The sequence below is a fragment of the Aedes albopictus genome, chromosome 1 (genome assembly GCF_035046485.1).
Source record: "Aedes albopictus strain Foshan chromosome 1, AalbF5, whole genome shotgun sequence".
Lineage (NCBI taxonomy): Eukaryota > Metazoa > Arthropoda > Insecta > Diptera > Culicidae > Aedes > Aedes albopictus.
Window position 1 is genome coordinate 2,243,823 of NC_085136.1, and position 25,012 is coordinate 2,268,834.

General features: G+C 37.8%; 1 protein-coding gene and 1 long non-coding RNA gene across 4 annotated transcripts in view; one reads left to right on the forward strand and one right to left on the reverse strand.

Annotated features, from left to right (window-relative positions):
• Nucleotides 1-1,693: 1,693 nt before the first annotated feature.
• LOC109417415 (uncharacterized) lies at nucleotides 1,694-2,778 on the reverse strand. The gene is made up of 2 exons (XR_002131891.3): nucleotides 2,328-2,778; nucleotides 1,694-2,266 (listed from the first exon to the last, which is right to left on the reverse strand). It is a non-coding gene; the product is annotated as an uncharacterized LOC109417415 (long non-coding RNA).
• Nucleotides 2,779-3,058: 280 nt separating this feature from the next.
• Nucleotides 3,059-25,012, forward strand: part of LOC109406960 (homeotic protein antennapedia) — a 247,339-nt gene continuing 225,385 nt past the window's right edge. For 2 of the 3 annotated variants that reach the window (XM_029864517.2, XM_029864518.2), the window contains exon 1: nucleotides 3,063-3,890. The gene's annotated coding sequence lies outside the window, so the exon portion shown is untranslated. Of the gene's footprint in view, nucleotides 3,891-25,012 lie in introns of all 3 variants that reach the window. The other variant, XM_062842870.1, reaches the window with a different exon arrangement.

Here is a 25,012-nt window from a genome sequence, read left to right on the forward strand (position 1 = left end):
AACTGAAAATTTAATCGATTGTTCATCACTTGTTCATCAATGGGGCACGTTCGGTGTAGTACTAGATTTGTAGTAATGAGCTGAATTTTAGTATGGTGAGAAGGTCAATTCTCCGTTTCTGCAATAAAATGGTGCAAAAGCGTGGGTATTATGATTCCTTGCCTGAATTGCAAAATGCTGTTTGAGCAAAACTTTGGATAACTTTGTTGTTTATGTTGCAAGAAATAGAAAAAACAACAACACTGTTACCCAAAGTTTTGCTCAAACAGCATCAAATTAGGCAAGGAATCATAATACCCACACTTTTTATGCCATTTCATTGCAGAAACGGAGAATTGACCTTCTCACCATACTAAAATTCAGCTCATTACTACAAATCTAGTACTTCACCAATCTGTCCTATTGGTTATAACAGGTTATTAAAATTGAAAAAGTTTTTGGTGCGCATAATACGTATACGAGACACGGTGTGTCTGGTAGAAGAAAGTTATTACAAAAAAATAGGCATCGCTAATTTTTACGCTACGTGAAAGTTGACGCTACCAGCTTTCATTCAAGCCTAACATCGAAATATTCCATCGGGGGAACTTTTTCATACAAAAATTGGGTATGTTTGTTAAGTAGAAATAGGGATTAATTTGGAACCGTTCATTTTGTATGGGGAAAAACAGTATTCTGAAAAAGTTGTTCGGGATCCCTCGGTGGATTTTTTTGAGGGACTCTGCAAATGAAAGCTGAAAGCCTCTATTTTTGAATAGCGAAAAATTTGACGATGCCCATTTTTTTGGTTATAAACTTTTCCCATACACACGCCGTGGAGACCTTCACGGTAGTGAGGCGTTGCTGTAAAGCATGCTTTAATTGAATTTAACGTATTTTTTTTAATTTGAGGACAGTCATTCATTTATTATTATCCTCGCAGAAATATTTATTTTTATTAAATAATCAATTTTATATTTGTTGCAGCATATTGCTACTTACTCGACTTATATAACACCTAAGCCAGTTTATCTCAAAACTATTATCCCTCGCATATTTCTTTTTTGATTTTTATTGTAAACTTTCTGATGTTTTTGTTGAGGAACACTTCAAATATATGCAGATGTCTGTATTTTTTTAATGGTGAAGGATTAAGCGATACATAATTTTGTTTCAAACCATAACTTCATACGCGTCAAGTAACAGTGAGAGTTTTTACCGACGGATTTATGTTTGCCATCCTAGGAACTTTGAGAAATTTTGCGGATGATAAGCAAAGAATAATCTTTCCCGGAATAAACCGCGATCCACGTCAAAAAATCTCAAGCAACTGCATTAGAGCATAGGGCACTTGCTGGCTTTGTTTAGTGTGCCCAACAGACCCATTAGATTTAGCTGTGAAACGTTTCGTAACGCGATTCTCATTACAAAGCGTTACCAGCAAAATCAAAGGGTCTGTTGGGCACACTAAACAAAGCCAGCAAGTGCCCTATTTTGATACTTTTGAAACAAACATGTGATCCATGGAAAGAAATGTTTCCATTTGGCACCTCCGCCGCTAATGTTTATTCGGCACATTGATATCTTTGTAAATTTGAACATCACATTGAGGAATAAAAATAATATGCAACACTACTCAAAAACATATTTTTTCCTTGGCATTTTCCCACTGTGCCCACATAAACTTGATGTGAATTACGAGAATGTAGCCAAGTTCGCTCACTAACTTTTTATTTGATCGTTTTATTTCCATTCTTATACCAATTCACACTCTCACGCAATAAAAATCACTCCTTGAAGGCACGGCGGACTTCAACCGCGTCGTCGTCGGTAGCTTCCAACTCCCGCAAGAAATATGCGGAATCGTGGTAGTCAACCCGCTTCGCTCCATCGACAGTTATGTAGGTACTCACTCTCACTCTCCCGCATGAAGAACTTCGGGTTTCGTTCGTTCGGGAACACTCAGTGGCACTCCGGCTGTGGCCATAAATAACCATTTTATATACGAGGTCGTTCCACACGATACAAAATAAAAATACAATATCTCACTCGCACGAATCATCCATCTTCCGGAGGCACTTTTTCTCTTCCTTTTTTTCTTCTCCCAGCACACCCAGCGAAACTCACTTCTCCTAGAATGGTTTATGAGATTTGCTCCTCCTATTTGTTGTCTTTTTTGCACCGAAATCCCGGCTTGCCTTGGTGTTGGTGAGACGCATCGTATCCTATTTCACGGTCCATTCCGGATCTGAACCCCGTCGAACGGTAGTGGAAGCTGCGACGGCGGCTGAGCATATGATTTTTATGTTTTTCGACCCGACGTCCAAAACACATTAAAAAGAACTCACCCGAGAGGCTGCCGCGGCGCACGTGAGCAGATACCGATACCCGCTCGTATTTCAGGTTTGGTTGGTTTTAGGCTCGTCCGTCGTCGTCGCTTGTCTGGTTCTGGTTCATCTTCGAGGCTGAGTTATGATACAACTGTTCCGCTCAGGCTTTCCGCATGGTCGTATTTTACTCAACGCAGAGAGTTTTACTACCACACTTCGAGTGGTCTGCCTGCCAGACAGAGAGTCACCCACCAACACCAAACGACGCGACGCGCCGACCGGGAATCGGCCATAAAGGTGACCGAGATTCTCATAATAAATTTAAAATTCGTTGAGAAGGAAAATATACTTTACGACCGATGCACACACACTCGTTCAATTGGAATTGTAAGGATCTCTTCTCGCTCTGCCGCAAAGCAGGTTTTCGGCAAGAGTTACATTTATCTCTTTTTATCATAATTGATTGTTATTGTTGTTTCACGCGGTCGTCACTCGGATGGTTTATGTGAGAGAGCCCCCTTCGAAGATTGGGTTGGCAGCCATGGATGGGAGGTTGGTTGGTTGGTTGATGGTCGGCTCTTGTCACAGAGGAGGGAGGGGATCAAAGCGGGGTAGCGCCCGTGTGTCCAATCTCATCGTCGTATTTTATTGCTACAGGGATTCTCCCGCTTCACATGTGAGCTCTCGGCTGTTCGCACACAATTCACCAGAGTGAACAGCAGAGAAATCGTATTTTATGGTTTTAGTTTGATAGAAATCGTAAAGAAATAAACATCAATTAGAAAAGCATAAAGAAACACAATAAAAGTACACAGTTGAGAGGCTGTCGCATTTGGATTTTCTGCTCTTCGCTGCATTGTCGATTGTTGCGTTTTGCTCCGCGGAAGACAAAACCAAAAACGGAGACGACACGAACAATCATAACAAATCGTAAAATTTTATAGTTATTGTAATTTACGAGGTGTTTACGGCGCCGGGTTCAAACGTCTCGAACCGCTACTGACCGACCGAAGTTAGGTTAATTGTTTGTTGATCGGCCACGTGAAACTTTGCTCGCCGACAGCTGAGCTTACAAGCGACGGAAAGTGCTCGCCAAAATCAACGCGAAATTTTGTGCAAAACTCGCCAGTGGGCAGAAGATTGAGGTGAAAACCAGTGATAGAGCGGTGCTGCGTTCTTGTCTCCTGAGAAGCTAGTGTTCCTGTAAGAAGCCAAAATCTGTCATAATAGAAGAAGAAAAATTGCTACAACCTACGCAGAGTTGAAAGCATAAAAAGAAAATAGTGCAATCCGCATAATATGTGAGAAAATCCGTTTTACTTCAAGTCCCATCCATTCAATGTGCTAATAGAAAAGTGTAAATAAATTTATATATTTCAAATATATACAAGTGCAAATAATACAAATAAAAAAAATCAAACATACAACCTTCAATTCAATCTGTAATACAAGTACTAATTGTAGAAGAAAACGGTGAAAAGGTGAAAATCGCAATATAAATAATAAAAGTGTTTGTGTCATGTACTAGCATTTCCTGTGAATGGCAACCCGTTGACTTGCGCTGAAGCAGTTTTCCAGACGGTAAGTAAGGATGCAACTTCCAATTCACTGGAACATCGAAATATATGTACCGTGGCAACTGATTTTCTGACAACTTAAGCCATAATCATCGACTTAAGACACTGTGACGTGCATCTGTTGCGCAACGCAGTGCACTCTGTTCGAGTTTAGGTCAGCGATAGGTGAGAAAATCAGTTTTCGCGTTACATGGATTTTGGTTTCCAAACGGATTTTTTTAATCCCCGGCGGCGTATGAAATCCATCAATATTTTTTTAATTAGTTTGGTTTGGTTTGGATTAGTTTGCTTCGATTTGTTAACGAATAGCAAACTGATGCCAGGTTGAGTGGTTGGGTTATCGTATAAAACTTCCAAATGCTTTAATTATTTTTCATAACTTTAATTTTTAATTAGAATGCTTTGGTTGTGACTTGAAGTGATTTCGTTTGTTGGTAGTACAAAATTATTTTTATTATACTTTTAATACATATTCTTGATAAATATTTTTGGGTATGATACACAGCGATGCTTCTTTCCTTTAGTTTGCGTGTACTTTTGGCCAAATGCGTTATTATTTGTGCTATATGTGCTTCAACGCTGCCTACTCGTTCAAAACGTACTATGGAGAGCCAAATAATAAAAAGGATCTCCATGAGTTTTCTTTTATAAGGTAAGGAGGCAAGTAGCTTTCATAATACTATGTATTAAGTCTTCAAGCATTAGGTCTGTGCTTCAAGCTTGAATAATACTACACGGAAAATTCAAACAACCTAATTTTTGGGTTAATTTTACTCATAATTTAGCATATCGAATAAACTCGCTACCCAAAATTAGGTTGTTTTTCCTTTCTCCCCCCAAACCCCCCGCAACCCATCCCCCTCTGGTTGTCAAAAAATAACCAGAGATGTGCCTATCCAACGGCGGTCCTTGAGGCCAATAAGTCAATCAATGTTGGGTAAATGTGGGTTGAATGAGGGCGGTTTTGGGTTGATTTTACCTACACTTGAGTACATTTTTTAGCTGGAGGTAAAGGAAATTACCTAGCGTGAGTTTAATCGATTTACTCAAATTTTGGCTTATTGGGCCGAACTATGGGATTGAGTAAAAAAACTCAATTTTGAGTAGTTTGGCGGTTTCGTGTAGTTTATTGTACATACTAGCATTTTGTACTCGGTAAGTTTGTGGCATTTTTAGTGTGCAATCAGGTTTTGAGATTACCGTAAAATGCAATGAAAAAATAATAGTGCAGACATTCGACATCTTTCGACATCTCATACAACATGTTTAAGCAACATAATTTGTTCTGTACGACTCATTCTAAGTAATTAGTTATTCGTGTTTCAATATTTTTTGTAAATGAAAATCGGAGTTTTGTATTTTTCCTACAGGCAAATTGAGTAAGAGGGATGAAGTCTACATATATGTCAAAAGGACGTAAAGAATAATTTTTAATTTCTTTGTTTAGTTTTGAAAAATAAATGCATATCTTTAAAACGTTTCAGAAGATTGCCAAAGTAGAGAAATTGTCTAACTATCTCGCCAATAACATAACTTTCATCAGTCTTACTCAAAAACTGTGTTCAAATGAATAAAAGGTATTATATTTAGTTTTCATTCATGCAGATTCAAAATTAGTAAACTGCAATAAAATAATTCATTAATTTCATATGTGAATCTATATATATAAAAATGAATTTCCGTCTGTCTGTCTGTCTGTCTGTCTGTCTGTCTGTCTGTCTGTCTGTCTGTCTGTCTGACCGCTATGCATTTGGAAACTACTGAACCGATCGGTGTGAAATTTTGTATGTTGGTATTTCGGGGGCCGGGGAAGGTTCTTAGCTAGGTGTGAGACCTCTCCGGTCGCTGGAACTGGGGGCTCCCATACAAATGAATTCGCCGGGGACGTCCCAATGGAGCTGTATGTCAAAAAACACAGTAGGCAGGCAGTACGACGTTTGCCGGGACAGCTAGTGTAATATAAAATTCGATTATCAGCTATATTTAGAAATTGTTGTAGCACAATTTCGGAATCTGAACGTTGGCACCTCAGACGCATGTACTAAGTCATTAGAGAAAACTATGGAAGGCTCACAAATTTACCATTGATTACAGCAAATTGCATAAACTTAAATGTAAAAACATACACATTCCCACATGTCTAATCTAATCTAATCTAATCTAATCTAGTGCATGCACAACCAGCATTGAAAAGCATCCTGAAAATATCAGAATTTCTTCTGGTATTTTCTTGTCAGCATTAATATTTGCAACAAATCAGCGTTGAAGTGCTAAAAATATTAAAATGGCCAGGCCCATTGTGCAAACTAACACTGTTCGACAAAAAAAAACTTTTGCCGTGATCAAACACCCCATTAGTTGGGCATAAAAGCGTATGGAAAATGTAGAAAAATGCCATTTTCAAATCTGTTGGAGCACCCCTAGAAACTTTTTGAGATGAGTTTGAATTTTATTCATTTTTGAAGGTTTGACACGAGCATTAGAAATCATCATGAACACTTTTGAAAAACAATATCTTTGAAATGCAATTTTGTGCACCGCTGAAATTTTCACAGATCTGAGAAGTAACTTTGATAAATAACTAGTCAAAATTTCAGCCTATTACGACATTCCATTTCATTGATACATATCCGGGAAGAATCAAATATGATTTATATAATACAACTCCTTGAAGTTTTCTCTTAATTCAATTACAAAAAGCTAGCCCCTATTACAATCTAATCATAACAAAATAACTATTTTACTTTGATTTGACTTCGAAATGCTACACTTACGATCTAAATAATTGAATTCAATTTTTCGAGAAGAAAATCCGGTCGATTTTTCAAATTACTAACGAGGTAAGCCTGTGTAAAAATAAAAATAAAATCTAATACATTTATATTTTGCGATCAGTACAAAAAAAACGCTTCCAGTGTTTTCGTGGGTTGTCTATATTCACTTAATGTTTCGAATAACCTCCTAGCCATACCAAGGTGGTAAAATTGATAATTTTATTGAATAAAACAAACCTATTTCAATACAATGAATTGAAGCTGGCATTGCGCAGAAAACATGGTTTAAGTCCACGACTGTTCAAAACAATACAACCCTAAAAAATAAAAGCCAAAAATGAGAACATTCTCCATTTACTATTAGTAATCGTTGTTTTCATCACATTCTAGTTAGTTTCACAATACAGAATGTGCATGTTGGGGCATTACCATTGAAGACAATTTTATGAAATTAATTGAATTTGTCATGTAGTAAAATATTTCCAATCTTAATTTCAAGCTCAATAATGTCCTCTACGATTGTAAAATTGCTTATAAGTTCCAGCGGCATAGGGTCTGGAACCATTTGGGCAGGATCACCTATTTTGAGCGCTTGTGTCTATGACTCAGTTAATTTAGAACCGATTGACTTGATTTTTGAGACACGATCAGATACGCATAGTATCTAGCTATGTGCAACAATTCAAGTCAATCGGTTTGGAATTGACTGAGTCATAGCAGCAAAGGCCCAAAATAGGTGCTCCTGCCTATATGGTCCTAGACGCCTAGACGCTATTTGTTAATATAGTGTTAAATACTATCTATCCAGAAGCACTAAGGCGAGTTAATATAATTTATTTAGTCCAAATAGTCCAAATTTGTTTCAATGCAGAGGTCGCTGGAATTTGAATATATTTTCCGCATCGTATTTCAATTTTTAAGTACATGGAACTGCTTGATATCCACCAGTTCAAGCAATCTGGAACGGTTACTTAGGTACACACCAAATCATTGAAAAGCATTCTCATCCATGATATGCGATATATGAATATTTAAATTTAGGCACGACTCAAAATTCGATGAAAACAAAATACTTCCTTGAATTAAGTGGACGAAGTGTATTTTGTCTGAATTGTGTTCCATCGCATTCAAAATCGCAGTTTATTGGTATTTAATCATGATTATGAAACTAACATTTGATGTCAAATGTTACAATAAACTTTGTTCATTTTCATAAACGACAAAAAAGTTTTTGAAAACTGCAATTAGAACATTAAATTTATTTGGAAAAGTTTTTCCTTAAAACACTCAGCTTTCCCGGGAAGCTGACTAGACTGATAAGAGCAACGATGGACGGTGTGCAGAACAGCGTAAGGATTTCGGGTGAACTATCCAGTTCATTTGAATCTTCACGAAATCCAGCCAATTTGTCTGTTTTGCGGATGACATGGATATTATTGCTAGAACATTTGGAACGGTGGCAGAACAGTACACCCGCCTGAAACGTGAAGCAGCAAAGGTCGGACTGGTGGTGAATGCGGCTAAGACAAAGTACATGCTGGTAGGTGGGACTGAGCGAGACAGGACAACCCCTGGCAGCAATGTTACGATAGACGGGGATACTTTCGAGGTGGTAGAAGAATTCGTCTACCTCGGTTCCTTGCTAACGGCTGACAATAACGTGAGCCGTGAAATACGAAGGCGCATCATCAGTGGAAGTCGTGCCTACTATGGGCTCCAGAAGAAACTGCGGTCAAAAAAGATTCACCCCCGCACCAAATGTACCATGTACAAGACGTTAATAAGACCGGTGGTTCTCTACGGGCACGAGACGTGGACGATGCTCGAGGAGGACATGCAAGCACTCGGAGTTTTCGAGCGACGGGTGCTAAGGACGATCTTCGGCGGCGTGCAGGAGAACGGTGTGTGGCGGAGAAGGATGAACCACGAGCTCGCTGCACTTTATGGCGAACCCAGCATCCAGAAGGTAGCCAAAGCCGGAAGGATACGGTGGGCAGGGCATGTTGCAAGAATGCCGGACAACAACCCTGCAAAGTTGGTGTTTGCTAACCATCCGGTTGGTACAAGAAGGCGTGGAGCGCAGAGAGCACGATGAGCGGACCAGGTGGAGCGTGATCTGGCGAGTGTTGGGCGTGACCGACGTTGGAGAGCTGCAGCTGCAAATCGAGTATTATGGCGGCAAATTGTTGATTCAGTATTATCATGAATTTGATGTTAACTAAATAAATGAATGAAACTCATGCTGACCTCAATGAATTAATCTAACTTTCTTCCTGTGGATCCTTTATAATCATATCCTAAAATTTCTCGTACAGCTACCTGATGTTTGAAATACAATTTTCATGATCTTCAGTCAGAGACTGAAAAATACATTAACACTAGAAAACGGACGTCACATCTAGTGACCTAGTGGAGAACTTGTAAGGAAACGTTTTCTCCTACTGGAGCGGAAATCCAATATTCCGAGGCGTTCGAAGTATCCGAAAGACTGACGCTGCACGGCATTAACGCATAGAAGTTTTTTAAATGGATATGATTATGGGCGTGCCTTATGGGATTAAAAAAAAACCTTAAAGATTTTCACTATATAAGTCAGAGTTAAGCCTTCGCGGATATGTATCAATGAAACGGAATGTCGTATATAGGTAGAAATTTTGACTAGTTATTTATCGAAGTTGCTTCTCAGATCTGTAAAAATTTCAGCGGTGCACAAAACTGCATTTCAAAGATATTGTATTTCAAATGTGTTTATGATGATTTCTAAAGCTCTTATTGAACCTTCAAAAATGAATAAAATTCAAACTCATCTCAAAAAGTTTCTAGGGGTGCTCCAACAGATTTGAAAATGGCATTTTTCTACATTTTCTATGCGCTTTTATGCCCTACTAATGGGGTCTCTGATCACGGCAAAAGTTTTTTTTTGTCGAACAGTGTAATGTATTTGAAGATAATTCAAAACTTCTCGGCAATCAGATTATCCACTTATGAAAAAGCTGATTAACGCAATTTTTTTGAATTTTATAGCAGAAGAAACGGGGACAACCGTACCAACCGTTTCATTTAGGGGATAAGGGTAAATGCGTTGAATCGTTGGGGGTTGTGTGGCTAAGATGCGCACTCCATAGCAGTACGGTTTCCAGGGATGGAACACCGATATTTACCTCACGTGCCCTGGCCTGTATGCCTAGGTTTAAGCGACTTCACTCGCTCAAAATATACACATTCTTACATGTAGATTTTAACTAAAATAATCAAGTAGCCCTTTTACATGAATTTTATGTATCACTAGTTGTCCCGGCAAACGTCGTTCTGCCTGCCTACCGTGTTTTTTGACATGCAGCTTCGTAGAAAAATGCCCCGCAAAATGGAGTTTCAAACTTTCTCATTTTCAGTGCACTCTCGGTCGATTTGCCCAATTATTTTTTCGAACGAACACGTCGGATCCCTGAACGAATGAATCAATGAAAGAATGGTACAGATCCGTTCCCGAGCCTATTCGTGACATACAAACACCATTCCATTTTTATTTATATAGATAAATTTGTTTTGTATGGAATAAGTTAAATCGTTTCTAAATTTTGGTATGGTATGCATTAACCTGCTCTTTCATCTTATTCCACTCGTTTCAACTTGCCTCGGTGTATCTTAGTAGCTTTTTGAAACAACGCTATTGGATCAGTTTGAATCATAAACGCCGGACACACTGAGTTTCGAGAGCTTTATTTGAGTTGCTTTAAACCTGGAATTAGATAGCGTTGTTACAAAGTCGTTGTTTTTAAACATAAAGTTCGCATACAATTCACCCGATTATTCGCGGGGCGTTCCAACTAACCGAACCTTAATTTCCCTGCCAAGCAGAAATAAAAGATTACAAAATAAAACTAACATTTTCTTCCTGAAACTCACTGTTGGAATGGTTATCGGTGCTATCAACGTCTATTTTTTTTTTTTTAACCAGTTCATTTATTTGGGGCTCAATCGCGTTTAACGCTTTGCGGAGCCAAAACTCATTTTTTGTATTTTATGTACAAATTTGATTCTTATACAACATAGTTAGTACGGGACGGAGCCAGGATACTCGTGGCAGCTCGAGATTAGTGGGTCACATATGCTTTTAGGATGGGCGTGGTAAGGACTGGGGGTAAGGGTTCTCTGAAGCTCATCCGGGAGGTATAACGTAATGGCGTGTTCGTTGTCTTCATAGTGATTCAGCCCCAGATTGTAGCGGGCTTTTCATCTGCCGGATGGCCAGGAACAACACAAAGACGAAAACAGAGAAAAAAAAAACTGGGGGAGAAAACACAACAGAATTAAACCTTTATATAAGACAAACGAAGAAAGTCGTAGATGCATAGCATATAAGTGACATCGCGAGTGCCCAACACATCTCTCACAAGAACAAAGGGTTGTCTACCTCGGGCCTCAAGGATATCCAAAAGTAGTGCTCTGGAGGCGTCATTATCCGGGCATTGCCAAACTACGTGGTCGATGTCATCATAACCGGAACCGCACTTAGTACAAACATTGCTCAACGCGAGGTAAATCCTGTGTAAATGCGCATCTAGCGAGTAATGGTTGGACATAAGCCTTGACAATACGCGAATGAAATTTCGACTTACATCCAAACCATGCCACCACTTTGAAGAGAACTCTGGCGAACAAAATGGAAAAATTCATCATGTGAAATTCTTCTATCATAGATCTCACCTTCCTGTGCGCCCACCTTTGCGAGAGAGTCCGCCTTCTCATTGCCAAAAATTGAGCAATGTGAGGGGACCCATACAAAGGTAATCTTGTAGGATCTTTCGACCAGTGCACCCATCTGCTTCCTTATTTTTGTAAGAACTATCAACGTCTAGTATTAGGTGTAAAATCAATTTTTTAGGAAAAACAATTACTTTTAGGAACAAATTTTAGAAACAAATCTGCCGCAAGCAACTATCGCGTTGTTTTACTTTCTGTGCGCTTTTCGATCTGATGCCTATTCTGTCCGTGTTGCCGGTTTTACGGTCACGGCAACAAACACGTTCTTTTAAAGTTGAAGAACGTATTTCATCTATCCCATGCAAATCTGTGCACAGATCTCAAATTAAGCGCCGTGCATTAAATACGTAAGATTTTATTTTGGCTGACTATCTCAGGCCTCCCCTCCAAACTCGTAGATTTTTGTCAATACAAAGTTTTCGATGTTTTCATGCGACGCGGACTTTTACCAAATCCTCCTCCCTTCCAACCCCTAAGAGTCTACTTAGTTTATAGACAGACCCTTAAGAGGAAAATATAATTTTTACTATGATGATTTTTTTTTTCTATCAATTCAGTGATACTTTGCTAAAGACTTAAACAATCTTTACAGCTTATTACGCTTGTTTAAAAACTCTTAAAGAACAGCAATCGAAAAGATATTTTTTTCGAATATCTTTGGGGCTGTTCATAAACCACATAGACCAAAATTTGGTCATCTCAGATCCCCCCTCTCCCCTCGTAGACTTTTGTCCATACAAAAAAAAATGTATGGAGCGTAGCAGTGGCGTAGCCAGAAATTGTCTCTGGGAGGGGTTTTCAACGGTCAATGATACCTGTTTTGATTTGCCACTTACATTTTGTAAACAGTAATGAGCAATTGTATTCGTAGTTTGAAAATAGCGGCGCAGCCGAAAAATTTTTTCGTCCCAAAGCTCTTTATACTGAAAAATTGTTCCAAAATTTTTGGCTCTGGGGGGGGGGGTTTAACCCTAAAATCCCCCCCGTGGCTACGCCAGTGGAGCGTAGACTTAGGGCAGACCCCCCTCCCCCCAAAAAGTCGACGTGGTTAATTTGTTTCAAATTCTATGCAAGTTGCGCCTTCTAGTTTTAGGTCGAATTTTCATGAAAACATTTTAAAAATCCAGTCATACCTCATACGTTATTGCAATTTGTGCACCCTTTTTTTTCTTTCAAAAAATACATATTATTCGAATGCCGTTTTCCTTGAAAGCTTTGAGTTGCGTGGTTACGAGGTAATTCAAAGAGCACATACTGAACGTTGTCGAGTTAAAAAACTTTAGTACTCTTGTTTCAATCACTTATTGGAAACTTCAATTTCCGGCCACGCCCGTTTTCAAATGATTTACAAACTTGGTATCTTAATTTTGCAGAAAACTGCTCTGAACTATTTTATTTAATCTTTTTAATTTTTGTGAATTTCAACTTATGCTAGTTCTCACACAATTCTTAAAATAAAACAATAAAAAAAATGTGGTATTCTGCAAAACCTTCATTTTTGTAAGTGGCTTCAAATTTTAGTCCATCTCATTTTAGCAGCAATACTGCCAAAGGCACTTTACTTCTAAAATATCATCAATATGTACGAAATATTTTACTTTTCTTCTTATCTGGCTAAGGTTGCACTGTCACTATTACAAAGAGGAGCATTTGGTCCATACAGGGTGTTAGGTTCCTGAGTGCAAACTTTTTAAAGGGTGATAGAGGACCATAAATGGAGAAAAAAATTGTTCTACGCATATGGTCAAATCTCAATCGTTACGTAGTTATTGGACTTCCCATGTTTATGACTCTTATTGCCTTAACTGGCAATAACTTGAAAATAGTCAAACTTATCAAAGTTTTTTTTACCCGTATTCGAAAGATTATTGAATTTTCTAACAAATGGCATCTTTGAATCGATTGGTTTAGTTAAATAAGTAAGTTTTCTAGAGCAAAATAGCTAAAAATAGTGTATTTTTATTGGTTTTTGTCAATTATCTTTGAAACATGCGTAATAAATAAAAATTCTTTCTTTGGCAAAGTTGTGGCCCCTGTTACACTCTACAATTCGTTCTTTGACACCAAACTTCTATCTCTTATCGTTTTGTTGCAATTTCTATTTTAACATCGTATTTCAGATCATAAATTTGCAACTGTCATGGAAAGCACTTTTATGCGCATTGTGCCGCACATTTAAATCAAAATTACAAGAAAACGATAAGAGTTAGAATTTTGGCGTCAAAGAACGAATTGTAGAGTGTAACAGGGGCCACAACTTTGCCAAAGAAAGAATTTTTATTTATTACGCATGTTTCAAAGATAATTGACAACAACCAATAAAAATACACTATTTTTAGCCATTTTGCTCTAGAAAACTTAGTTATTTAACTAAACCAATCGATTCAAAGATGCCATTTGTTAGAAAATTCAATAATCTTTCGAATAAGGGTAAAAAAACTTCGATATGTTTGACCATTTTCAAGTTATTGCCAGTTAAGGCAATAAGAGTCATAAACATGGGAAGTTCAATAACTACGTAACGGTTGAGATTTGACCATATGCGTAGAACAATTTTTTTCTCCATTTATGGTCCTCTATCACCCTTTAAAAAGTTTGCACTCGGGAACCTAACACCCTGTATAATAGTACCGTCAAACGGGATTACTTGCAACAGCGGTGTATCTTGCAATACAATGCCATACACTTAATGTGAACTTTTTTCTAATAATACCTAGAACTCGAATGGCTTACTTCTCGAATGACTTAGTTTGCAGCTAGGTTACATAAAGTAGATGCAGCCATATACGACAACAATTGATAAAAATCATCATATTCGACTACCGTTATGTGATGGCTTGCAATTGCAACAGTTAAATATCATAAAAATTCCTTTTGTATATTCTCAATTCATTATATGTTTGATAGAAACAGTCAAAATGAAACGTTCATAAATCCATCAACATACTCTTTTTCAAATTCAGGTTCATTGTTTTATATTTTTTGTAAGCAACTATCAAAATTTGTTAAGGACTAACATATGTTGAAACTGTATTCGTTTTCCACCTTATTGAGAGTTAAGGTTCATGGACTTTTAAAACAATCATCTACATTTATTCTGAACCTAAATGATTTCATCGAGATGCCTGAAGTAACGGTTAAAAAAATGAATAGGTATTTGAATTATGCTTAGCTTGGACTGATTTCACATATCTATAGTTGCTACTCCGTGATTGACACGAATCAATTACAGTTGCACAATTTATCAGCTGAATAACTGATTGAGGATTGTCAATATTCTCACTGTGCACGAGAACTTCAAAGAATCTCTTTACGGCGGCGGCCACGTCTTTGCAGGAAGAGGGAAGAAATATTAGTACCAACCTTTGTCATGTGAAGGACCGCGTTTACCGCTGCGGCTCTACCAAAGGCTGCAGGAAGGAGTGTTTGTTAGTAGGGAAGGTACCGTTGGGTCCACATTAGGCTGTTCCAAAAAAAAAAAATCGATGTTCTAACAGTCTGGGTGCTCAACTCTTAATTGAAATATATGCATATTTGAAGCATTTTTGTTGAGCATTTCGATTTTCTAAAAAATCGTTTAGAGGTTCTGCCAGAGCAATTTTAAAAAAATGGCATTTTTTCATAAAAATTCTCAATTTTTTTTTATTTATATACATATTAAATCTTTATTAGAGAAATGGCGCATATGAATAGTTCTATCAGATAAAACTTTAATGGTTGAAAATAAAAAATGGTACATGTATTTTTGCCTTTCTCGTACACCAAGGTGTACCGAAAGGCTATATGTTCACTCCAAAATGAAAATTTGATAGAGCCCCCGGAGGGGTCAAGTGTTATATACCAATCGACTCAGCTCGACGAGTTGAGATGATGTCTGTGTGTATGTATGTGTGTGTGTATGTATGTGTGTGCGTGTGTATGTGTGTATGTGTACAAAAAGGTCACCTCATTTTTAGATAGTAAATATGAACCGATTTCAACGACCGATGGTTCATTCGACGGGGTACATTGTCCCATTGTTTCCTATTGAAAATGGTTCAGATCGGTCCAGCCGTTCCGGAGTTATGGCCATTTAGGTGTTTCGGACCGGTACCCCAAGAAGGGGCCAGACATGAAAATGCAACAAACCCATGCATGCGACCCATCAAACCACGGTATTTTCGATTATCTGATGAACGGGATGAAGGAAAATAGTCTTTGACTATATCTGAACCGGTAGTATTCCGGAACCGGTTCCGGGTGTCCCGCCGGAAGTGGCCAAATAAGAAAGTAAACATAATCCATGCATGCGACACGTCAAATAGCGGATTTTTCGATAACCAGTTGAATGGTAAGCAGAAAAATAGTTTCAGACCATGTTTGAACCGGTAGTATTCCGGAACCGGTTCCGGATGTCCTGCCGGAATTGGCCAATTAAAAAAGTGAACCAAACCCAGGCATGCGACGCATCAAACAGCGGCTTTTTCGATAACCAGATGAACGGTAAGCAGGAAAATAGTTTCAGACCATGTTTGAACCAGTAGTATTCCGGAACCGGTTCCGGATGTCCTGCCGGAAGTGGCCAATTAAAAAAGTGAACCAAACCCAGGCATGCGACACATCAAAGAGCGGCTTTTTCGATAACCAGATGAACGGTAAGCAGGAAATAGTTTCAGACTATATCTGAACCGGTTGTGTTCCGGAACCGGTTCCAGCTGTCCCGCTGGAAGTGGTCAATTAAAAAAGTAAACCAAGCCCATGCATGTGACACATGGAAGAGCAGGGTTTTTCGATAACCAGATGAACGGTAAGCAAGAAAACAGTTTCATACCGTATCTAAACCGGTTGTGTTCCGGAACCGGTTCCAGGTGTCCCGTCGGAAGTGACCAATTAAAAAACAAAACCAAACCCATGCATGCGAAACATCAAATCATCAAAAATGTTCGTTAACCAGTTACACGGGCAGCAAGAAAATAGTCTCTGACTACACTTAAGATTACCGGCAATGTTGCAGAATCAGGATTGGACCCATTGCTGAAATTACGCAGGTGAACAAAATCGATGCAAGCGATTAATATGTGTAAAAGAACAAAATCTTGATAAAAATTTAAGCGATCTTGTCAAATCTTGTCGATCTTGATGTAAATAATTTTAGATTCCTGAGGCGTCATTTTACAGTAGGATGGATCAACGTTGTATGGAAAAATTTAAATTTTATAGCACCAATCCCCCTTCTGCGTCCAAAATTACTGCGAACAATTTTGATGCAACTGGTTGAGTCCTCGCGCTCTGTAACAAGGTAGAAATTTGAATGGGCTTTAATAGGGGAAATTTCGATTGCTTGCACTTTTTTGTCAAATTTTACCTGAATCTTATAACTAATGATAATAAAATATAGGCTAAAGTGCGCAGAAAAAAAATTGCCAAAATGTCTTGATAATGATCGGCATCCAGTGCTAGTGAAGGTGGTCAAGCAGTCAACTGAGAGATTTGATATTTTTCAACTCGGCCTATACGTTTAACATAGCGTCGGAATATGAGCCATCAATAAGTTTCCAAATTCAATTATGGCTTTGATAAAATTCTTGCTTTTCTGAATAAGGCTGACACAAATTTTGATTTTCTCTTAACCCTCTAATACCCAAATTTTTGATTTTGATCTAAATATCATTTTTCGTCATCTAAAATCGATTTAAACATGTTTTGGAAGATGATTATTTTTAATTCTTGATTTCGTGAATTTCAGTTTTATTTTTGAACATCCCCACATTTTTATATTTTTCATGGAAGCCTATTTGGGGTACGGATTTTTTGAGATGAAAACATTTTGAGATTTTATGATTGTTGTTGAAATATTTTTATTATTTTTCAAAGAAAATTTTATTTTCCGTGTAATTATAAGGAAAATAATTTTAGAGTGTATTCGATTCCCTTAAACTATTAAACTAGGGTAGAATGATTTGGGAAAAATTTAAAATATGTTAATTGCAGCGATTCAATACAAAATAAACAATGACTTCTAAAAGGTGTCTAAAACATCAATTTTTCAATGATTTAAAAAAAATGTAAATACGCTTTAAAATACACCAAAAACTAGTTTAAGATATACAAAACAGTCTTAAATATCAGCCAAAAATATCAAAATTTTGATTTTCCACTAAACAAAAATTACAAAAATGCTCAAACTATACCCCGTCTAAAGGCGGGGTTGGGTATTAGAGGGTTAAGTCCAGAGGGGTCCCCCCTTGGAAATTTTGGTCGGAATTCAACATCTTGAAGAAGTGCACAAATAAATAAACCAATAGATTTATCAATTTTTAAGTGAAATTAGAGTCTTCCAGAAGTTTTTCTTTATCAAAACCGATGAGTTAAGGCGAAACTGGAAGCCTTTCCTCATTTTTTGGTTTTTGATGTACTATTAAATAGCGAAGCAACATTTTCAAAATCGGTTTTCGTGCACATGTAGAGTGTGGATCAGGGTATCTTCTGATTTTTTACGCGGTATAAAATGTTTTCATTTTTGCAGAAACCATGTTTGAACAAAATTTCACAAAACATTGCTTCGTTATTTTATAAAAATTCAAAAATTAAAAAAATTAGGAAATGCTTCCAGTTTCGCCTTAAGCGGTTTTGCTTAATTTTTTTAAGATTTTTTTCATCAAATACATTTATTATTTATCAACTCCACCCCTCATTGACGAGCCAACGAGCACTGTGATAAAAGAAGAAAATGAGATTTATTCCGTTCTAGAGTATTCTCAGGATTCAGGAACACTTCGACTTATGGCCGGAAAAAATGTTGAGTACATATTCGACGAGAAAGGCACTATCACCACTAGGTGGATTAATCTGGGTTTTTTTAAGTAAATTTTGATGAAAATTGTATGACCTTTTACCAGCCCTGGCGGAATATCCAAACATTTTTTTAGAAAATCAAAATGTTCTTCAAAAATGCTCCAAATATGTATATCTTTCATTTAAGGGTTGAGCACCTGGACTTATCGAACAGGATTTTTTTGGGACAGCCTAGTCCACATTCACTTTGATAAGTAATCGCGTCTGGCAGTCGCTTATTATTTACTACAAGTGACGCGACAAACTATGCAATCTGACATGCTATTATTCGCTTCACGCGGGGAGCCAACAATCGATTATCCATTAGTGTGGGACAAAAAATCAAATCCTCGCTCCAGTCGACTTTTTGGATGCCATTTAGGCCTCACATGAACTGTTCAAAATTTCAGCTCAAGCGGTGAAACTATAATTTAGTAACACTTTGTTGAAAATTTTCTAGCTAATAATGAAAATTTGCCTGCTCGTACTTTTGTATGTAGAAAATGCCCACAAATGTGAACACAGAAGCCTACTTTCGTTCTCATTGGAAGTCGTGTGTAGAGTGTATGGCTTTATTTGTCACGGTTTGCACTGGGGAGCAGGGATGCCAGATTATTTTATCAAAAGTCTGTATCAGTACAGATTTTTCTGTATCGTCGTACTTGAGGCTATAGCAGACACCGAGAGTCCTAGATTTCAATAGAAAACAAGAAAAAATACTACTCTTAGACGGTTTTTGTTTTTAACTGGTTTTTATTTTTCTAAAACATGTGTGAAAATATAAAAAATTTCCTGAATTGTTTAACGTTTAAGCAGCAATTCATTAAGTTTTCATTAAATTTATTGAAAATTACTTTTCAATTACATTACATTTAAAAAATCTGTATTTTTCTGTTTTTTTTTGTCTGTATTAACGAGATTTTTAACCCTAGGCTAGTTCATTTCGGCGTATGTATAGAAGGTCAAAAATCTGTATAATACAGACAAATCTGCATATCTCTGCTGAGGAGCACGCCACCTCTGTTCAAGATTGTGGAGATTTCTCCTTAAACATCGTGAAGATTCCCCCAGGTATCTCCTAGATGTTGCCCTGGGATTTTTTGTGTAGATTCCCCCTGGAATTTCGTGGAGATTTTTCCGGGAATATGGTGGAGATACCCTCTTCCCCTACCAGGAATTTCGAAGAGACTCTTCCGGCAATATTGCGGAGAGTCCATCTGTTTTCTCGTGGAGTTTTTCCCTGAAATTTCGTGGAGATTTGCTTCGAAATCTCGTGCGGATCCTCCGGAGTATCGCGGAGATTCTCTCTGAAAACTCGTGTAGATTCCCTTCTCGTGGAGAATTTCTCCGGAATCTCGTGAAGATTCGCTGCGGAGTCTCGTAGAGTTGCAGGAAGTTGAGAAAACAACACAGTTACCCAAATATTTGCTCAAACAGCATCAAATTAGGCAAGAAATCATAACACCCACGCTTGTTGCACCATTTCATTGTTGTTGGCCTACCCCATTAGGCCAGCGCGCACATCTATAGACACGGTATCTACACTGTTCGTTACCACACGAGCGCTGCGATGGATGACATGGGAGTGACAGGTATACGACCTGTCACCGGGTGAGTCTACGAAGAGATGACAAAAACGAACTGTGTTATGCAGATGTGTAGTGATAAATCTCTCCCTAAAATTAGCTTATTTCTATTATGCCCCTTGAATTAGAACCTAAAATAAGTGAATTTTAAATACTATTTTCCCCATCCATAATTTCAACGCTGAATTGGTAAGATTAGTTCCGTTAAAAGTGCTTTACATCAGTTCTAATATTGACTTGTATTAGGTAACCTAAATCACACAACATCTCCCTCCCATTGAATTTCGCCCAGAGCAACCAAATCACTATCGATCCCGGTAAGATAAACTATAGAACATCTTCCAAAACATGTAACTGAATTATCTTACAATTAATAGATCTGTAACAAAACTCGTCTAGATCACGACACATAAGGGAACTAAACGTAAGTAAAAATGATAATCAATTTAATTCACTGTTACCATATATTGGACTGCCTGTATGTTGCTAGACAGGGGTTCACAAATCAATCTTCACGTAGCATTTGTTCAATATTGTTAGTTATTCCTAAAATCAAATGATTGTAATTCTAAGATGATCCGTATTTCCCTTTAGGAAAATTATATTCTCTACGTTATTACCACAAACCGGATCGCGTGTTCTTATTTCACTTCCGGTGGAGAATCATAATTCCGGAAAATCCCTCACGTTGGACCAAATCCAACAATTGTAAAAATGGATAATTTACTTTCTCACCATACAAAACTCAGCTAATTACTAAAATATAGTATCTCACCGATTGTGCTCTGTATCAGTGGTATTTTAATGCATGGCAATAATTCTAGGCCAACATTTGAAAAGGGCGTAACAGCCATTGCGAATTTCTGCTTCTCCCGCCCCTCCTAGGCTTATACCCCATTATTCATGAAATCTTTTACCAGTAACAGATAGATCTGACTCCCCTCTATCTGTTAACGGGAAAAGTTTGCATAAAAATGTTGAAATACGCCCTGGAGGGACGAAACAAGTGAGAATTTGCAATGGTTTTTCCGCCCTTTTCAAATGTTAGTCTAGAATTTTCAAATTTTTTAACATAAGATATACAAACAGTAACTTTGTTGATTTTTATTGTAATTATACAAAAGCCATAGACATTAGTCTTTAGTGCCATACAGTACACTATAGCCTACAATTAATATGAATTCATAAGCATCAAATTGGTTTTGAACTTTGTCTTTGATCACGAAAACTGAATCGACAACAAAAGAAATTCCTCATCTATTGGGTATGAGATCACTGAGTCAGTTTAATGGACTAAAGCAAAAGAATTTATTTAAGCCGCTTTGATCACATGATGATTTTAGACAACCTGTCGCAAAGATTGGCAAAAATACAAAACAACATTGATCACAATAATGCCACGGGAATCCCTCTTTTCTTTCGCAAATTTGCCATTGACCCTGCATATCACTTGAGCGTTGCCTGTTCTCTGCATTTAGCACTACTGTAATTAACTACAAGGACACTCGTTCGGTGTTCCTAGGTTCTTACGTGTTGTTACCTTGTTCAAACTAATGCAACACCGGGCAATAAAGCAATTTTTACAGCGATAATAAAACTGCAAATTTTTTTTGAGCAGTAAATCTGTCGTGTCTTTTCTACGTGCCACCTCTGCCATCCCACCGTCGCGTTGTAGCCTCCGTTGTTGCGTATTGTCTTGCTTGCCACCGTGGCTTTGTACGGTTTCTGGTAAATTAAATAATAAAACAGATTCCAGAGAATCCGATTCCCATGTCTCTAAAAAAGCCGTCGTGGAGACAGAGAAAACCCGGGTGGAATAGATTGTTTTTTGAGAAAAGTTAACAAAACGCACCATTGTCCAAGGGCATTCGGGAAGAAGAATGTAGAAAGATTCGAACAGGTTTTGGATATTTAGTTTGGTTGCCTATACCTGGTCAGGGAAAGAAATTCCGTTCCAAACCGGAGGAGCAGCTACTCCCAAACTAGAGACCGAGCCCAGTGGAAAATAATTTTAGCTCAAACACGAACTTCGAGGTCATCGCGACGGTGTCGTCGCTGCCCGCATGGCGCAGAGGTGCGTCTTGTTTCCTTTCAAAACTTCTGACTAAAACATTTTTTATTCGTCCATGTTCTTTTCTTCTTTCTATCTCTTTTGGTGGTTCTTTCGGCTTCGAATTTTGGATTGTGTTATTTTCCTGCTCCAGTCCGTTCTCATCTGTTCTGAGGCCCCGCGAAGGTTGTCTAAATTTGCAATAAATCATACAGTATGTTATTATGCATGCAAGTTTCTTCGTCTCTTTCGTCGTAATCCTGCAGAACAGGGCAAAACTCGCCAAGTGGAAAGATTGAGTAAAGTAAGAAATTTAAAGGATATATTTTTATAACACCAAAATTAATAAAATATAATAATAATGATAATAATAATGTTACCCAGAAGATTTATGTTCGAGATTACAAATGTGTAGTGCAATTTGCTGAAGAAAAAAAAACCAGCTCAGCCTGGGCCCCTCGAAAAATTGAAACGATACTCACACATGAAGAATGACAGGAACGGGTTGTAACACTTTTTGCCGTCTTTCTCGAAACAAAAAAAAAACGCAAGAAACAAACTTGCGGAGGAACCTGTTTTTTCGTTCATTGTCGTTGCTCTCGGTGATTACGATGTTAGTTTTCCGTATTAATCGTGTATTTCGTATGGTGTTTAAATATCCGGAAGATCGTGGTTTCTTTCAGGTTTTGCTTTACCCATTGTGAGACGCATGCCGCACAGGAAACCTCTTGAAGTAATTATTATTTCATCCACGATATGTGGCGTTTGGTTTTGTGCGATGAAGGAGTGATTATCATCCACTTGTTCCTAGGCAAAAGGGTATTAGAATGCCACTCTCCGTTCTTGGCGGTATGTTAAAGCCACAAAACAGCGCGAGCGTGTTTTCCTATCAAAGCAAAAAAGCCGAATCGAACACGTATTTTTAAATTAAATTATGTGCGATTATGAAATATAATTTGTATTATGTTAATTTAATTATGCTGTACACGGCTTCGGCATTATTATTATTATTATTATTGTTGTTGGGACAACTACAAACAACACCACAAATCACTTACCTTCATTCATGGTTACGCTTTGTGACATGACTACAACTACAAGCACGGATGCTTGTTCTGCCTCGCGTAAAATCAACCACGTACCGCTGCCTGGCACTGTGTGTATGTGCACCACCTACTCCATCGAATGGTGTATGGCTGTTATTTGAGTAGGATATCATAGAAATATCCTAGTTATGGGGCCTTCCAGTGCTCAGTCGGTAAACTGTCAACTACATCTGGGTTTGAATGTCGGTTTCGTGGAGATTTCGCGAAAGTGATAAAAAACACTGCTTGGAAGTAATAAAAAAGCAATTTTTACTTCGGAAGAATTTTGAGCTCAGAGTCCGGCTATGATTTGGCGAGATAACAGTTCGACGTTTTCATCTAGTCCTAGCGGTGAAACCGATACGGGAATTGGTAACCCAACCAACAGTGAGACAATGTTACATCGGGTTTCAAGATATGGTCAGTTCTACCTAATAATCGATATAGCAAAACATTAGCCAGGGTGCGCATAATTTATGCAGCACTCTATCTGAGAACAAGCTGGTCGTCTTTCCTTCCTTTCGGAAGGTGTGATGTATGATGTATGAGCATTGTGGTGTTGTTGCTTGATGTAGTCCCTAGTGATTGGGGAAGAAAATGATAGAAAACGACGGTTTCATATTGAAGCAGTGGCGCCAATGGTCAACTTCGCCATCAAACGCTTGTACTGTGCACAACAAGCGTACTTTCCAGGTGAGGAATGCATTCGGTAGACGGTCTATACTCTTTGGGAGCGTTCATAAATTACGTCACGCAAAAATTGACCATTTTCAACCCCCTCTCCCCCCTATGTCACACTTTTTGTATGAGACCTCTGAAATTTTTGTATGGGTTGTCACACTTTACGGACCCCCCCTCCCCCCTAAAAGCGTGACGTAATTTATGGACGTTCCCTTTCGGTTTAAATTGTAATTGTAAACCGGTTCATATGTTTCAGAAAATGTTATTTTGCAGGGTATTCGGATGCTTCTTTGGTATAATCCTCTTGTTTGACTCCTACGAAAGCCAAAAATTTAGCCAAAGTTCAAAACAATATGAAATTTCATATAAATTTTAGCACTTTAAAGCATAAACATGAAATGAAAATGTTACTTTGTTAATTTTTTAAGACGCCATGATTCTTCTAGCTTAGCGGGTAGTCTGTAAGATCAAAATTGGCGTGATTCTAGAATATATTGAATCGATTTACCGACAACTGAACATTAGATGTAACAGTCAAAGACACTATTTTGAACTTTAATATTTGTTTTCAACGAAGTATTTTACAAATTAAATGTAGGTCAAACATTGAGGACTAGGCAATTAAATCTTGGTTCATACAATTTTTTGATAACGCATTAGTAAAGGGACGTCAACAACATCGCTTGCATATGAACCAAAAAAAACGAAAAGGAAGAGAGAATTTGAATGCGATATCGCAGTAATTTTGCTGCGAAAACATTACTGAATTGAAAAAAATAGTTTAAGTGGTCATAGTTTTATGAAAGTATGACTCCGGAAATGTAATTTTAAAGTAGGATTGGTGAACAAGCAGCGATATTGCATCAGCAAAAATAATAAAAAAAAAAAATGAGAGAATAAGTGGTTGTAGCGCTCGAATAGCAATAGGCCAACTTTTGTACTGTAGGCCAACGCTACATACCATCGCATCAAAACTTTTTTTATCGTCATTAGATAAGTTATTGGATATTTACTAATTCATCACCAATTGATAAAAATTGCATACTAGGCTAGGTAGTGTCCAAATATCTTTTCATGTGCTGTTAATTCACGATTTATGGTCGGAATTGTCAATAGTCTTGTGAATATTACAAGTTTTCAAGCTTCTTCATAGAATGCGGAATTTTCCTTTACAACATAAAGGATTTTCGATAATATTGCGCCCACTTAAGAAAAGCTACATTTTTGATTTTGGAAAGGGTGGAAGAGACTCATATATCAACGCTCGTTTGCCTTTTTTACGATATTATTTTGCCATTTTTTACAACTAAACTACCAAGAGTAAACGCTCCCTTAGTGGCGGTAGTATCAATAGGGTTAGTAGTGGCGAATTA